The sequence below is a fragment of the Tenrec ecaudatus genome, chromosome 2 (genome assembly GCF_050624435.1).
Source record: "Tenrec ecaudatus isolate mTenEca1 chromosome 2, mTenEca1.hap1, whole genome shotgun sequence".
NCBI classification, from domain to species: Eukaryota; Metazoa; Chordata; class Mammalia; order Afrosoricida; family Tenrecidae; genus Tenrec; species Tenrec ecaudatus.
Genome location: NC_134531.1, coordinates 98,121,836 through 98,136,439, shown reverse-complemented (window position 1 = coordinate 98,136,439; position 14,604 = coordinate 98,121,836). Strand labels below are relative to the sequence as shown.

The 14,604-nt window shown below is 40.3% G+C and overlaps 1 pseudogene; it reads right to left on the bottom strand.

Annotated features, from left to right (window-relative positions):
- Window positions 1-13,995: 13,995 nt before the first annotated feature.
- On the bottom strand, window positions 13,996-14,398 carry LOC142440041 (peptidyl-prolyl cis-trans isomerase FKBP1B pseudogene; annotated as a pseudogene).
- Window positions 14,399-14,604: the final 206 nt, after the last annotated feature.

Genomic DNA, 14,604 nt, shown 5'->3' with positions numbered 1-14,604 from the left:
GGATCCAAGCAAGATGAAATATATGACAACTTCAACTTTTTCTTTATCATGCTGTTGCCTATAGTTCCAGTTGAAATCTTCTTCAGCAAGTGCTTCAAATCCTCCATTCTGACAGCAGGTTAGGTTGTTTCATCTGCGTATTAGATGTTGTTAATATAGCCTCCTTAATCCTGATACCATATTTTTTCTTCAGCCTCTCTGATTACTTGTTCTATGTACTTATCCAACAAATATAAGGGGATGCCGTTCTGATGCACACCTTTCCTCATTTTAAACTATGCAATACTGTTCTGTCCATACAGCTGCCTCTTGATCCATGTACAAGTTCCTCATGAAGACAGTGCGGTGCTCTGGAATTCCCATTGTGCTCAAGGCCATCTGTCGTTCACTGTGGTCCACATGGTCGAGTGCCTTGGCATAATCAATAAAACGCAAGTAAACATCTTTCTGGTATTCTCTGCTTTCGGCCGAGGTCCATCTGACATCAACAATCATATTACTTGTTCCAAGTCCTCATCTTAATCTGTCAATTCCCTTTCAATGCACTGCTGTAACCTTTGTTGGATATAATGTTCTATAGATGGAGCATTCTGCTGGGTTACCTTTCTTTTGAATGAGCACAGATAAGGCTCTCTTCCACTCAGTTGGGCAAATAGATGCCTCCCAAATTTCTTGGCATCGATGAATGAGTGCTTTCAGTGCTTCATTGCCTATATGAAACACTTCAGTTGGTATCCTTTCAATTCCTGGAGCCTTGCTTTTGGTAATATTTTCAGAGCAGCTTGAGCTTCTTGTGTAGTTGGTTCCTACACATATGCTATCTCTTGAAATGTTTGGATGTCAATTAGTTCTTTCTGGTACAGTGACTCTGTAGTCTTTCCATCTTCTTTGGATGCGTTCTGCAGCATTCAACCCTTTGTCCATATAATTCTTCAATGTTGGAACTCGAGGTTTGAAATTTTTCTTGAGTTCTTTCAGTTTAAGTTATGCTGAGCATGCTCTTCCTTTTTTGTTTCTAACTGTAGGTCTTCACACATTTTATGTTAATCTGTCTTCTAAGGATGCCCTTTGAAATTTTCCGTTCAAATATTAGACTTCCTTATTTCTTCCATTTTTCTTAGAAATGATTGGGTGGCAACAAGCAAATAGGGTGTGTGAAATGCTAATAGAGGAGATGATGTGTTTTTCCATTCTACTGGGTATATGGAGAGTGAGACACCCAAAAAACAGGGAGCTGGAATTATGTGACTGTTCAGAAAGAACCTTAGCTCAACCTGTCTAAGATTTCTGGCAGCAAGGGCACTAGTAGAGGTCGGAACATTGAGACCATGACACAGAGCAGACAAGCCACACTGAGATTATAAAGTAGAGCAGAATACAGCAACAAGACTTAGTTGCTGAGTGGCAGGCTTCCAACCCCATGGCACAAGACCAAGGACCAGGGAGAGAAATGCCTAGCAGAATGACTGATAAGAGATGTTGCAGACAAAAGAAATATATCATTATTTTGTATCCTTAATGCTTTGTGAAAGTCCTATATAAACTCCTCTATAAACCCCATGTGGTCATTGCAATGAATTATTCTGAGCAGCAGAGAAGTAGAGTGCCATGGGAGGGATGGTTGGTGTAAGCACAGGGTACAGAATGGCGAAGGGTGAGGCACATCTGCCCTCTGCCTTGCAGCCCTCAGCCTTGGGCTACTGTGGAGTTGGAGTCTCCTCCAATGTGTAACCTGCAGAGGTCAGGTGGGGCCCACCATTTCTGCACCCTAATATTTCAGTGGATGGAAATATTTTATTATTAATTGAGAATCACTGTCATGTTTTGTAATACCTGGGATCACAGTTTTGCTTTTGACTACGGCTCCTTTAAAGGCAAAATTTTAAATGATTACTGTGTTATTTGAAATGAAATACCCTTACTGAAGTGTGTTTGATTACTTCATAACTTTGTTAATTAGAAAATATTCACATCACCATCAAGCAAGTTAAAGACAGGCTAATTTATTAATCTGCAATGAACAATGCCACATGTTTTTCACCATAAAAATAGTGAAATCCATGTGGAATTTTCCAGTAGAGTTCAGTAAATAAAAGAAAGTAAATCCATTGCTTATCTTGCTTATTGGAGAATCTGCTTCTGGCCACATACTTTGTAAATTTGACCCAGGCCTCGGTTTGTGTTTAAGGAGTAAAAGTTGGTATTGTGTAAAGTTCTTCTACCTTCTGGATTGTTATAATTATTCACAGCATCGCATTTAACTTTAATAAAAAACATACTCAAATATTTTGTTGTATCCTATAGAATTATCTGGGGGCTATCTCAATTTCCACACAATGTTTTACCTGAATTGCCTTCAAATATTTTAGCAAACCATATAACTTAGTGACAGGGAAAGTCTAAACCATGGATTCACATTATAATTACCAGAGGCTGTGGTGCAGTGACATTTTAAAATATCTCTAGTTTTCCATTCGAGCTCAATTAATTTGAAATTCTGGGAAGTGGAATATGTTCACTGTGTTTGAAGAAACAAAACAAAATAAAAAGCAAAATTTAAATAATTCTGAAAAGCAATCAGGTTTGAGAAGCCCTAACTTGACTTTCTTTTTTATTTGAGATTTGGTCATTGTTTCTGGGTCTTTGTGTGTGTGTGTGTGTGTGTGTGTGTGTGTTTCATATGGTTTTCTGAATAGGGAAGTCAGGGTGGGTGGATCTATGGAGACTAAACTGGAAATGCTAATCATCTGGGAGCATGGAAGGGAAGGTGGGCGGGGAGGTGGAGGGGGGTTGATGGGAATCAAGGCAATGGGCACAAGACTGAAGGAAATGTCCCAGCGTTGACTGCAGTGATGAATGCACAACCCATTTAAATACAGTTGAACTATTACATTTTGATATGTTAATTCTCTCTCAATAAAATTATTAACAAAAACTAACTACACATGCATTAATCAACTTCTCAACACACTCTGCCCGGGAGCAAGGCTATCACATCTCTGATGCTTAGACAAGGTTCACACGAAGCTAATTCACATGAGAAATCTGCAAATGGATCTGGGGATTTCACTGTCATCCATAGCTTTCTGCAAACTTGGTGCTCAGAATTTAAGCTCTAATTGTGTTCCCAACGCTGGCCTTGGATTTAATGATTTACGATCCTTGAATCACACAGGTTGATGTGCTTCCTCTGTGTTGATTTAGCTGATACCGCACTCGATGGCTGCTTGTTTCCAGACAAACCTTTAAGATCTCAGATGCTGTTCTTTCTGAGAGTTGTGTACTATCTGATTTCTTCACCATACTTTGAAATAGTACTATATTTTTAATGATCTCTTCATGAGGTTAAGTATTAAGTAGGGCCATGTCTCCAGAACTAAATGTTTTAGGTTATGATTAGGCTACAATTTGTGCAAGCTCAAAATCCATTCATATATCTGTGGTGTATCTGTCTCTGGTTTACTGTAGAGAAATACTTGTGATTTTATTAGGGAGCATTATCAATCTTCCCTATAGGGTATATGGTAATTCCATTGATAGTGTCATTAAGTCAATGATATAGAATTAAAAATATTGTTGAGAAAGGAAACATGTACATGGATAGAGCAGTTTTTTACACTAATGTCCATGAGTTGTTGACTTGTGCGAATTTTAAAAACTTAAGTGATTGGACAGTATTGAACAGCAAACAATGAGGATTGGAGATTGGACAAAATGTTCAATAACTCTCATTCATAAAGGTAAAACTGTGCTTGCTGAATTAAGATGTAACATAAAAAATCAAAGTATGAAAAGAGAAATATATGATAGTCCCGAGTATTATTTATTATACACTCTCAAAACAGGAGTTTTAAACCAAATTCCAATGACCTCTGAATCCATAGTCTTTGAATAGTAACCATCGATTTCTTCTCACACTAGGGAGTTTCAGCCTTACGTCAAAGGGAATATCTTAGTTCCTTTAGTCAGTTACCTCTGTATTTAAGGTAAAGTCTAATATTTTTACTTGGAGTTCCAAATTGGATACTTTTGGTTTGACCTATGAATGATTTTATGTACCTCAAAAACTGAGTCCCAATTGTCTATAGCACATGGCCTGGATCACCACGGCTAGATCGAAACCAGGTCAAAAGTGCTCAATTAGGAACATAACATTGGACATACTTTCCACTGTGGGGCCCTATATAAGTAATGTTGAGTGTTTTCCCCAGTGATAAGTTTCCCCAACTTGGTTATCCGCTAATAAAAATGAAATCGCCTTCTTTGAGACAGATATGTCCCTCTACTCCTTTCAACTTGAATTTCAATTAAGGTTTATTAAGTACCCTTGTGGGAGTGTCTGTTAATTGGGGATGATAGTAGAACAATGTTATATGGCAGAGACTGATTAGTTTTCTCTCTCTCCTCCCAACATGAGAAATGGACTCATCTGACCCACTCCTCTGTCAAACTGGTTTTCAAGATGTACAAATAAGGGGAAATTTGTGGTTCTGACTCAGAGTGACCCTGCAGGACATAGTAGAACTGCCTCTGCAGCTTTCCAAACTGTAATTTTTTATAGGAGTAGAAAGCCTCATTTTTCTCATGTGGACCATCTAGTAAAGGGATTCTCAACCTTTCTAATGCTGAGACCCTTTGATACAGTTCCTCATGTTGTGGTGACCCCCCCAACCATAAAATTATTTTCATTGCTACTTCATCACTGTAATTTTGCTACTGCTATGAAATCAGGTGGCCCCTGTGAAAGGGTCATTTGAACTGCAAAGGGGTCACGACCCACAGGTTGAGAACCGCTGATAATTAGCTTTTACTGCCTTCAAGCTACTGACTTTGTGGTTAGTAGCACTACATGGAACCCATTATGACACCGGGATGTGCTATAAGACTGAATTGAATTGATGACAGTGAATTTAGAAATGGTTCATTAGCATTATGACAGCCTAATATTGATTAAAATACACTTTTTCCATATTTTAAATGATACCTTCTTTTGACCTACATTTTTTTCTTACCCGGTATAATACATATTGCAACATCTAATCTTAATAATGAATGACCAAATCCCTCTTATTATCCTAATTTTTGTAACAGTCTTAAAAAGTACTGTTGAGAAACTTAGAGGTTGCATAAATTCAGTTACTTTGCAGAGCCTAGTAGTTCATGCATTACCAATTCTAATTGTCTATTGGGTTTGGTTTATCTCCTCCACGTTGGTAGTAAAGCCTTTGGAAAGAAGTCGAGTTTGCTTCTCTCTGATACTAATACCTGGGATTCACGAGCCTGCTCAGTGACTAGTGAGCACTGCACCTTGTACTCACAGGGCTTCACTCTCAGAGGAACTCCGAAAGCTTTAAAACATGATTTGGTTAATCTTTACAATATCCCTTCTGGGGAGTAACATGACATTTTAATGGAAGAAAATCCAGGTGCGGAGTGGAAAATGCCATCATGCTTTATGGGAGGGAGTATTTAAAGATTTGCAATCTCTTCTTATGATTTTCTTATTTATATATTACAGAAATTAGGCTTGGTCCTGCTGCCGTTGGAACCAGATAGTGTTTTCGACTCAAAGGACACTTGTGTTATTGTTGTGTGTTTTTTAAGGAGACTTGGTTATACATATGCTCTGTTAAGCTCTTTACCACAATGTAGATTTTACTGACGAAATACCACTGATTTTCATTAAGATAATCTACACTTTAGATTCCTTATGTCTTCGAAAAAGCACCACCAGAATGCTCCTCAGACATGAGGATCGTGTGGCAGTCTCCCATATTTTGGTTCGGGTATCAGGCGAAGCCAGGCCCTGTAAAAGGGTATCGTGCTTGGTGAAGTGGAGGATCAGCAAGAAGGAGAGCATCTCAGCAAGGTACATTGACTCACTGACTGCAGCCATGGGCTCAACCACAAGAACAAGTGTGTGATCATGAGATGAAGCCAATGCATCAGCTTCAGTATACAGTCAGTCTCCAGGTTACAAGATTTGCTCCTTTGTAGCTTTAGCATGGGATGTTTACATATTTACATTTACCTTTCCTGGAAATATATCAGAATATAGTGGGCAAAGTTAGAAAAACATCGTAGACATTAAAAAAAAAAAGAAACTTTGATGGAATGAGTTGCTGGGCAGTGTGGATTTAGACCTATAGCTCAGGGGACATCAAAGTCAACTGGCACAACATAATTCACAAAGACAATGTCCTAGACTCTACTTTGCTGAGTAGCAACTGAGGTATTAAAAGCTCACGAACAGCCATGGAAACACCATCATTGGTCCACTCCCATAAAGAAAAGTAATAACAATGAAAAGACATCAGGAAACGATTAGTCCAATGGATTAAAGGACACACAATCTTACCAGTCTCCACATCCTGAGACCAGAAGAACTAGATGGTACCCAGTTACCACAAAGTGCTCTGGAAAGGTCACATTAGAAGAATTTTGCTGGATAGGGAATAAAAATGTGAAACAGAACTCAAAATCATAAAAGAGATAGACTTCCTGGTCCAGTAGAGACTGTTGGAACTCTCCACCCACATCCCAAAACTAGGGTATACTGAATCATTCTTTAGATCTGGAACTGAATTTATACTCATAGTAGAATAACCAGTCATTTAAGGTGAAAAGGGCAATGTTTATACAGGGACAAAGTTCAGAATTATAAGATAGCGGAGGAGGAATGGAAACAGGAAACAAGTAGGATAAGCGATGATGAATTGAGGGTACTGTAATTGATGAGTGGAAACAAAATAAGTGTGGGTTGCTCAGTATAAAACTGATGATCTTCTCTGTAAACCTTAACTTAATCCAAAATAAAATATTTCACAAAGGAACAATAATTTTTAGATGCATCAGAACATAATGCATACAATTCATATTTGGTGTCATATTAGTGTATGCAAAGGTTTAAAGCATTTATAATAATTTAAAAACTGTATATTCAGTAAGTTAAGGAGATTATAATATTTTGTTGCAAGCAAGGATTGGTAAAATCATTTAAAGAGGCAGCATACGATCAAGAACCAAGGGAATGGAAGAAAAGAGTTGAATCAGTACTGAGAGCATGACCCCAAAACAAGGCCTAGGAATTGATGGAATACCAGTTCAAATGTGTCAACAAGTTGATGAACACTGGAACACATACTCATCTATGCCAGCAAATGTGGAAGACAGCTACTTGGAATCTGAGATTCATATCTGTATTCATTCCAAAGAAAAATGACCCCACAGAATGTGCCAAGTATAGCAATATATAATTGATATCAAATTCAAATAAAAATTTCCTGGATTCAGGGCAGGAATGATTCAGCATAAGCCACCCCGACTAACCTTGGATACAGCTGACATACGATAGCAGGCTGCGAGGTCTCAGTGTTGTAACTGGTGAGACAAAAGCACTGCACACCGCACATCCAAACCAGTTTTCAAGTTTGCCCCATTCCTCAGTTGAGGATTCACGAGACCTAAAAACACCATCCCGACTTAGCCACCTATTAACTAGGTAACACTGGGAGAGCCTCAACTTCTCTAAAGCACAGTGTCCACAGCCACAAAATGAGAATAATGACATCTGTTCCAACAAACTTAAAGTTAGGAGAAAGATCAATTGAGACCTAGCCAAAAAAAATGGGGGGGTTAAAACAGTATTAAAAAATATTTCCTTGAGATAGGAGGCAAAGGGCATTTAAAGAAGTCTAAATAAAGGCATGCACCTATGTAAATATATTTATATATGAGGATGTGCATAAATGTATAGGTTTACTATTAAGGTAGCAGATGGACATTGGGCTTCTACTCCAGTACTCTCTCAATGTATGAATACTTTGTTCTATTAAACTGGCATTCCATGATGCTCACCTTCCCGACACAATTGCTGAAGAAAAAGCAGATGAATTAGCAAATGTGTTGAAGAAAGCTGATGGTGCCCAGCTACCAAAAGATATAGCGTCTGGGGTCTTAAAGGCTTGAAGGTAAACAAGTGGCATCTAGCTCAGAAGCAACAAAGCCCACATGGAAGAAGCACTTCAACCTGTGCTATCACAAGGTGCCAAAAGGGATCAGTTATCAGGCACAAAAGAACAAAAAATCATATCATTGTGTGCTCACCTCCCCTATACAATCACTGAAGACAAATGGATGCATAAACAAATGTGGTGAAGAAAGCTGATGGTGCCCAGCTATCAAAAGATACAGCATCTGGGGTCTTAAAGGCTTGAAGGTAGACAAGCGGCCATCTAGCTCAGAAGCAACAAAGCCCACATGGAAGAAGCACACCAGTCTGTATGATCATGAGGTGTCAAAAGGATCAGGTATCAGGCTTCATCAGAACAAAAAATCATATCAATGTGAATGATGAGGAGTGCATCATGGATACCTAAAACCCATCTGTAGGCAACAGGACATTCCTTTACAGAAGGGTCTTGGGGAGGAGACAAGCCAGTCAGGGTGAAGTTTAGCAATGATGAAACAGACAACTTTCCTCTAGTTCCTAAATGACCCCTCTCCCCGCCACTATCATGATTCCAATTCTACCTTACAAATCTGGCTAGACCAGAGAATGTAAACTGGTACAGATAGGAACTGGAAACATGGGGAATTCAGGATGAATGATCCCTTCAGGACCAGTGGTGAGAGTGGCGATACCAGGAGGGTGGAGGGAGGGTGACGTGGAAAGGGGGAACCGATTACAAGGATCTACATATAACCTCCTCCTTGGGGGGATGGACAACAGAAAGAGGGTGAAGGAAGATGTCAGACGGTGTAAGATATGACAAAAAATAATTTATAAATTATCAAGGGTTCATGAGGGAGGGGCAGAGGGAGGAATGGAAAAAATGAGAAGCTGATGCCAGGGGCTTAAGTGGAGAGCAAATGTTTTGAGAATGATGAGGGCAATGAATGTACAAATGTGCTTTACACAATTGATGTCTGTATGGATTGTGATAAGAGTTGTATGAACCCCAATAAAATGATTAAAAAAAAATTTCCTGAAGACCATACCGCAACAGCTGCATCAGTTCATTGAGAAGGAGCTGCCAGAGGGTCGGAGCAAACTTAGGAGAGGACATGGAACAAGGTATTTCATTGTCAGATGGATCTTGACTGAAAGCAGAGAATAACAGAAAGATGTTTATTCATTTTTCATTGACTATACAAAGGCATTTGGCTGTGTGGATTATGATAAACTGTAGTTAACCTTGAGAAGAATGAGAACTCTAGAACACTTCGTTGTTCTTGCGGGGAACCTGTGCACAGATCATGTGTGGACAGAATAAAGGGATACTGTATGTTTAAAAATCAGGGAAGATGTGCATCAGGGTCGTGTCTTCTCACCTTATTTATTTAATCTCCATGCAGAGAAAGTAATCAAAGAAGCTCAGCTATATAAAGAAGAATGCAGCATCGGCATTGGAAGAGGTTTATTAACAGCCATGACATGCAGATGACATCACCTTGCTTGCGGGTCCTGGGCAGGACTTGAAGCATTTCTGAGGAAGATCAAGGATTGCAGCCTCAGTATGGATTGCAAAGAAATGAACAGATGACCAAAATCTTCACTAGACCAAAAGGTAACATAATGACAAATGGAGAAAAGATTGAAGGTGTCAAGGAGTTCATCTTGCTTGGACCCACAGTCAATGCTGAAGGAAGCAGCAGTCAAGGAACCAGCCAGCATAGCGTACTGAATAAATCTGTCACAAAAGCCCTCTTTAAAGCACTGCAAAGCAAGGGTGTTACTTTGAGGTCTAAGGTGCCCATGACTCAGATCATGGCTTCTCAATGGCCTCACATGGCATGTGAAAGTTGAACGTTGAATCAGGAAGACCAAATAAGAAAGGGTCCATTTGAGTTATCATGTGGGAGGAAAATATTTTAAGTACCATGGAAGGCCAAATTTGTCTTGGAAGAAGTACAGCAGCTAGAATGCTTCTTAGAACCAAGGATGTCATGACTTTTTCTCATGCACTTTGGACATGTTACCCTGTTTCCCTGAAAATAAGACAGTGTCATATTAATGTTTGCTCCCAAAGATGAGCTAGGTCTTATTTTCAGGGATGTCTTATTTTTCTATGAAGAAGAATACACTACACATTTATTGTTTTATTAAAAGAGACCTCACACATCCTGTCTGCTCCGCTGCACTGTGGCCAACAGTGAGCTGTGCAGCGGCGCCCACCACTACGATCCAGAGTCCAGAGTTATGGTAGCTTCGGGGGGGTCTTATTTTGGGGGAGGTCTTATTTTCAGGGGGATGCCTTATATTTCAGCGAGAGGCAAAACTGTAAGTAGGTCTTATTTTTGGGTGATGTCTTACTTTTGGGGAAACAGGAAAGACCAGTCCCTGGAGAAGAACATCATTCTCGGTGAAGTAGAGGGGTAGTCAAAAAGAGGTAGATGGATTGACACAGTGGTTCCAAGGATGGGCTAGAATATAACAACTCTGAGGATGGTGTACTATTTTATTCGGTTTCCACAGTGTTGCTATGGGTAGGAATCACCTTGACAGCACTTAGCAACAACAGAGCCAGATGCAGGACCTTCACCAGTCAGAATAGGTAAAGCACCTTCCCCATAGCATCAAGTTATGTAATCGAAGACCACACCCCCAGTGAAACATCCTTCTGAATGCATCAGGTCCGTGATGCCATCAGGGAGTAATGCTCCACAGGAAACTTTCTACAACTGCTGGGTTGCTCACAGCATATCTTATGATAGATTTGACTACACTACGTTAGATTACATCAAATGCAAAGTTGAGAATCCTGGTCCAGTCAAATTGACACAAAATCTATCACAGAATCCAAGCAGTGGCTCTGGCTCCCACTTGGTTATCTGCTCTTGTAGGGATTACTGCCAGAGGAAACCCTGTGGGATAATTCTACTGGGCCAGGTGCAGTAGTAGGCACATTGGGTTGACAATACCTAATAACAACGTAAGTTTGGTGAGAGCAAATAGTCCCTTGAGGATGGATAAGTAAGTAAGTGAATAAATAAATAATTAATCTTCCAAAGTTTGTAGAAAAGTCCATTATCTCTCAAGTCCATTCTTTCCCATATACTTTTTGAAGTTGCCTTGTACAAGTGAATGCCAATTTCCAGCCCAGAGCCTCGCTTATCCTCCATGGCACTTTCATGACTTTGAGTGCTTAGCCTTCCAGATTTCTGTGATCTAAAACAGTTTATTGCTCAATGTTATTTTCTCTGAAACTTTGCATCTTCTGTCAGGTTACTTGAATCTCCTCTGCCCTTCAAAAGCTGCTTTTCACTGCCCAAAATGTTTTACATTGTTTTGTCTACTTTCTTTTAAAATTTATTTACTGCCATTTTAAATTTGTTTAGGAAAGAACATGAAATAATTTTCTCTAGTCATGTTTAGATGGATATATATATGAGGGATCTCAAAGAGCTTGTGGGAAAATGGAATTAAAATAATAAAATTTCAAGAACTTTTGAAGCGATTGCATCTATTTAATTGGTGCACTGGTTAGTTTTATAGTTACTACATTGACCTTGGCTCTGTTGCTAGGATGGCATTCTTGGAAACGTTTTTCAAACCCATCCAGTTGGATGGCTGAGAGCACCTCCTTCATTTTTTCCTTCACTTCTACCTCATCAAATCACTGTCCTTTCCTGTCCCTCTGCATTTGTGGAAACAAAGGAAGTTGCATGGAGTGAGGTCAGATGTGTAAGGTGTGCGGGGTAAGAGAGGCATGCTGGTTTTGCCCCAAACTGGCGCACTGAGATGGCTGTGTGAGCAGGTGCATTGTTCTGGTGGCAAACCCAGTCCCCCCATGTGCCACAAACCAGGCCTTTTTTGTTTTTGTTGCACACTGTTATGTAATCTTTTCAGACCCTCTAAATTGAAAGTTTGATCAAGAATCTGACATGATGGAACAAACTCCAAATGTACTAGAAGTACATTTTGATGGCATTTTTGGTAAATTTCAGAAGACATTGGTAACATTCTTGAATTTCTACATCACTAGCTTTTGTAGTTAGTGCATGAATTTGATTGGGCTTCCTTGTCTAGGGATAGATATTATCCTATCATCAACAGCATTGTACTTCAAGATAGATCTTGAACTGCCCTTTTTGACAACGAATGAGACACCATTTCTTTTGAATCTGTCAATCCTGGCATAGTAATATATGTAAAATATATAATTTTCTGATTCACAATGGCCAGCACCAATACATGTCAGTGCACTAAAGCCCTAGAATATTGATTTTTATGTGTCACATTTCCTTTTTGACAATTTCTGATTTTCCTAAATTCATATTTTTTACATTTCCACTTCCAATTATTAATAGATGTTTGCTGTCACTTCTTATTTTGAGGTCAGGCCCATCAGCAAATGAAGGCGCCGAGCGCTGTGCTTTGGTGAGCATTTTTACATTGATGTCTTTGTGGTTGAGTCTCTGTTGCAAAGCCAGGTCTCCTTCAGTCATGTCTTGAATGCCTTCCACCCTCAGCGCTTCATCTGCTGGCATTATCTCTGACGCTAATCTGCTGCTCTTCATGAGATGTGCATCATGGTACCCTCTTGCTTCTCTCCATAACATTTTCAGTGGCCCATCTTCTGAAGTGGACCGACTTCGCTTTCTTTGTAGCTCTTTGTCTGGAAGCTCCACTGAAACCTGTTCACTTTGGTGACCATGCTTTTATTTGAAATACCAGTGACATAGCTTCCGGCATCACAGCAAAACAAGCCACCGCAGTACGATAAAAGACAGCAGGTGGTGGGTGTATATTTAGTATCAACTGTATATTCAAATTGATTCAATATCTACCATTAGAACTTCTGTTCTGGCTTGTACAATTCTAAATATTTTGATTTATCTTTTTCTTACCAAAATATTACCTAAAGTAATCCCTGTTCATCTCTAGGAAGAGCACTCCCTCCCCCACCCAGTATTCTTAGATTAACTCTTCCCTTTAACCCAAAGGACAATAGCCTGGTATAGATTATTACAGGGGTCATCAAACATTTTTCTGCAAAGGGCCAGATATGAGATATTTTCAGTTTTTGAACTATCACTTCTCAGTTACCAGTGTTCAGCTTGGCTGAATTAGAACAAAAACTGCCATAGACTATTGATAATGCATGGACATGTATATCCAGTACATATCATCTACAACAGAGGAGACTGGCCAAATGAGGCCCCTGGATTGTATTTCATGGACTCAAATATTATCCGTTACACCAGCCCTCACAGTTTTGTGGACTTCTTGTCTCAGCAGGCAGTTGCCGATGACATGCCATGTGTCAGCTCTCCTCGGTGCTCAGGCCTTGACGAACAAGGCAGAAAAGGTCTCTGCCCAGATAACCAAACAATCAATATTTGCAAACATAAATAGATAAATAAATACAATTTTAGGTCGTAACAACACCATGAAACTGTAAAGATTAGAAGGGGAGAACGGGATAGAGAAATCAGGTGGTGGACTAGGCAGTGTCATTAGCAAAGTCTTTTCTAAAATGATAAAGAATTTTAACTGCGTGTAAATGTGAGAAAAATATTTCACTAGTTGGGAAACAGAAGTTCAAAATACCTATGGTATGGTTGAGAAAATAAAGAAGTGCAATATTATTGAATACATTGACTGAGGAGAGAGTGACAGGACTTAAGATAATTGAAGGAAATATAAGCATTGCAAGGTATTTGTGCTTCATTCTTTTTTTTTTTTTCAAGCACATAGCCTTTATTTTACATACTGTTTCCAAATAGAACATCTGTCGAAGCTAGCAGCGAACAGAGGCGACACATGACAACATAGGGGACTGGCTCAAGTTCGTCTGCACGCAGCACGTTCACTTCCTGCAGAGCACCCTGTGTGCAGGCCTTACGTGAGGGGAGGCAGAGCTGCCTGCTCAAACGGAGAATCAGCATTCTGTGACCAGGAATGATGGCTCCACGCTCAACCTGGATGTGTCAAATTGCCACTGAACTTTCCTCACTTGAAGGTGCATGCGAACGATGACAAACACATGCTCAAAGCAACTGAGAGAATGGGTGGTGCTTTGGGCGGCGAGGTCCCCACACTGATTTGGAGCTCTGACAGGGAGGGGCAGTCCAGTGGCAGAGCAGCCTAAGAAGGCGAGCAGAGCAGCGACAGCCACCTCCAGCCACTGTGACTTCCTGCCTGCGCGCCCAGCTGAGTCGCTCCATGTCAAAGAGGAGTGGGGCATTGGAAGGGATGACGTGAGGACAGGCCCGTGGTTCCACACCCACCACATCAGGGGTGCAGGTCAGCTTCAGCCTCTCCTTCAAGCTCATCTGGGCCACACCCTCTTCAAAGCCCTAGATGACTTCCTGTTTACCAGTTCTGAACTTGAAAGGCCTGTTGGTTTCTGTCTCCTTGGGATGAATCAAACTTCTGCCCGTTTTAGAGCATTCCTGTGGAGTGTGCCACATACGTCTGACTCTTGGGAAACATTCGTCCATGTCCTGGAGATATGCTCCCCCAGGCCCCGTCTCTGTGGTCCCTGCTGCTGCCTTGACCTTTCTTGGCTTTGGCTCTGGCCCCCTCTCTCTATGTCATTCTAAATGCAATAACCGGGCCACCTATTGGGCTGCTAACTTCAAGGTCAGTAATTTACA